At 38.7% G+C, this 3495-nt stretch overlaps 1 pseudogene; it reads left to right on the forward strand.

The window, feature by feature from the left end:
- Positions 1-2143: 2143 nt before the first annotated feature.
- On the forward strand, positions 2144-2920 carry LOC149575009 (uncharacterized; annotated as a pseudogene).
- The last annotated feature ends 575 nt before the right edge of the window (positions 2921-3495 follow it).

The following is a 3495-nucleotide window of genomic DNA, read 5'->3' on the forward strand; positions in this document are numbered from 1 at the left end:
AATTGGTAAGAACTAATAAGAAAATTATTTTTTAAATAAAAGAATTCATAGCTTATTAATGCATATGGGAATATAGAGTTCCCTTAAATAAGGTAGGGACTAATAATGAAATAATGGAAAAATAAATCATTATTTAATTACAGTAGTAAGCTATTGAAAAATTAGAAGTCACAAAGATAATTTTATTATGGTAAATCTTAATATTGCAATAACTTCTTGTTGCCCGGTTATAAAATTTGCTTCAATTTTGTAAGCCATGATTAATTTTTGAAACTCGCCTGGTTTTAAGCTTTAAATTGGCCATTTTATTTTTGAATTCTTGTAAGTTTCTAAATCTTCATGTCACTGGCTCATTCCTAGCTCCGCACAGCACTTGAAATTTTTAAAATCTAGCTTCTGAGCCTCAAGTTATTAAAGGTTAATGATCGCCACCCAAAACATGTTTTTCCTAACCTCTCCAATAGGTTAATGATAACACTCAAAAATACGTTTTTCTTAACCTCTCCAATAGGTTAATGATAGCAATCAAAAATATGTATTTCTTAACCTCTCCAGGAGGTTAATGATAGCCACCAAAAATATGTATTTCTTAACCTCTCCGAGACGATTACTAACCTGTTTGAAAATCTCTCTGCAAGAAGCCAGATATGTACATGAGAGCAATTGGCAATAACAATCAAAGTGAATCAGATGGAGTTCCTGGTAATTCACCATGTGCGGTGAGAGTATTTGAGAGAATACCCAACAGAGATTTGGTATCATGGGATTCTATAATTGCAGCATATGATCAAAATGGACGATTTGCAGAGGCTATTGATCATTATTCTCACCTACAACATAAAGGCATTAAGCAAGATTCTAGAACTGCCACAAGAGTGATCAGTTCTTGCTCTTTGTCAGAAGCCATCGAACGAGGACAACAAGATATGCCCAGAATGAACTTGGACATGATGCCTTGAGCCTATTTTCTAAATTGCACTGCGTTGGTATTGCACTGAATGCTTTGAGCTTTGCTAATGTTCTGAGGGGATGTGAGAATACTAAGATTTTGTGATTAGGTAAGAAAATTCAAGCTCTTGTACTCAAGGCGATCATAATAAGCAGATTGAACGAGCATCCCCAACACATCAGTCATGATCCAAATCTCAAACTCGCTGCATTATGTGAAGGGGGTTTGTTGAAGGAAGAATTAGATATTCTGCTTACCTCTCATAAACGAACTATAAACTCTTTTACATACATCCAACTCTCGCAAACCTGCATCTCCAAGCATGCGCTTTCAAAGGCAAGCAAATGCACACTCACATCAATGAAAAGGAAATTAAGACATCTGAACACAAAAAATTTCAGAAGTCTAATAGATGCACGCGAAGTGTTTGAGAAAATGACTGAGTGAGACGTTCTTTCATGGAATGCGATCATTGCCGCTTATAGAAGAAAGGGAGGATTTTCATCAATGTAATCACTATTGTAAATCTGAGGAGCATGGAGCAAAAGTGGGAGGTGTTTTTGACAAATCATATTGCACTGAGAAACTTCGGCACACACCTATCAAGAGTACTGGGAAGAATTTGAGCTCTGTCAGTTATATAACAGATGATGCCCATCATTTTGGCTATGATCACTCTAATCGAATTCTCTTCACCAATCAATGTAAAAATTACATACAACAACATATATATATCAACTTTGCTATGATATATGTGTAACAGGAATAGGAAGCTTCGAAATAGGTTATGGCTATTCATAAAATTGTATTCCGCTGGATATACCCGTCCATCTTGTAGGACTTGAAACGCATATCTACGACCTACACAACCAATTAAACCTGAGTTTGTGGCATAGCACAATGAGGGTGTGAGTCTGCGGCATAGCCGGCCTTAGGAAAGCCACCTTGGCCAAAGCTATTTACAATTGAATTCATGGTACCTTCGAAGCATATTTCTTTACACAGAAAAATGGTACACTTCTAGACTTGCAATAGTCAATTCTGGGAAGACTGGGAAAGTACCATGGAGAAGTTTCGAGTGTTGCCAAGGGTAAAGCTGTGATGGAAAACCATTTGCGAGGAGTCTGTGCCCTTGTCATATTGGACGATGTGAACGATTAGAGCCACTTGGATGTGGTGAATAGGGATCGGTCCATGGGAGATTATTTTATCTTGTGTGTGGACAGTTTGATAACCGCTTCCACCTTGGAATCAGCTACAACCGAGGCCCAGAGGCCATCACAACTTGGTCAGGTTCCCTTCCAGCAAAATAGGGTGTTTGCACTAGATTCTCCTCCTGAGGCTTGTAAAGAGGTTTCTTCTCTTGATGCCGAGTCCTCAGAGATGATTCCTGACTCTCCCACCCTCGACTATGGAGACGGTCCATGCACTATGGTTGAGTGTCGTATCTGCCAGGACGAGGATGATGATAGAAACATGGAATCTCCGTGTGCCTATTTTGGGAGTTTGAAGTATGTACATCGCAAATGTGTGCAACGTTGGTGCAATGAGAAAGGAGACATTACCTGTGAGATATGCCATCAGTAATACAAGCCCGGTTATACTGCTTCTCAGCCATCTTATTTCGATGACATTCCCATTGATATTAGGTCAAGTTGGGAAGTATCTGAAGCAGAATTGGACCTGCGTGATCCTCGCCTTCTTGCTATGGTTGCAGCAGAGAGACACTTCTTTGAAAGCGAGTATGGTGAATACTCATCAGTGAACTCAAGTGGTGCATCATGTCTCCAATCTGCAGCTTTGATTCTCGTGGCTCTTCTGCTTTTACGACATGCACTTGCTATAACAAATTTTGGAGGAGATGAGGATGGTTCGACCTTTTTCACTCTTTTCCTTCTGCGAGCTGCCGGATTTATCTTGCCTTGTTACATCATGGCTCGGGCATTGAGTGTTATACACCATCGTAGATAGAGATAGGTAGCAATAGCAGTAGCTAAAGTTGCCCTTTGTCTGCAACAGGAACAAGCTTGATTAGTGAATCGACAACACTTGGTCAATGTGCAATAGGACTTCGATGTACTACCTTTTTTTTGGCAATTTGATATCTAATCAACTATCCAATTGGCATCTGTTCACAAGATGAAATATCTCAATAAATGCCAGCGGATATATCCAAGCATCAAGTCAATGATTCAATCTTCTGAAGACATGTTCCAAGCCATACATTTCAATTAGTGATCTTTGTCATTTAAGGTTAATTTCATTGAGGTTAATTAACCTTGCAAAATCACGTATTAGAGAGGTAGTTACTAACCACAGAGGGGTAGTTATTAACCTCTGTGTCTATATAAGGGCTCTTTTGGGCTTTGAAAAGGGACTTTTTTTTTTGACTTTAGAAGAAGGGAACACTATGCTGAAATTTTGATCTAGGGATAAAATTTTGGAAAGTATGTACACTTTTTACCTCTGAATTGAAAAATCTCTATTGCTTTCTTGGTGCAAGAAAATAATGGAATGTGCAGTTTGAGTTCCCTCTTTTCGAATCT

Source organism: Cupressus sempervirens, chromosome 2 (assembly GCF_028749045.1).
Source record: "Cupressus sempervirens isolate cs-2001-9-10 chromosome 2, ASM2874904v1, whole genome shotgun sequence".
Taxonomy (NCBI): domain Eukaryota; kingdom Viridiplantae; phylum Streptophyta; class Pinopsida; order Cupressales; family Cupressaceae; genus Cupressus; species Cupressus sempervirens.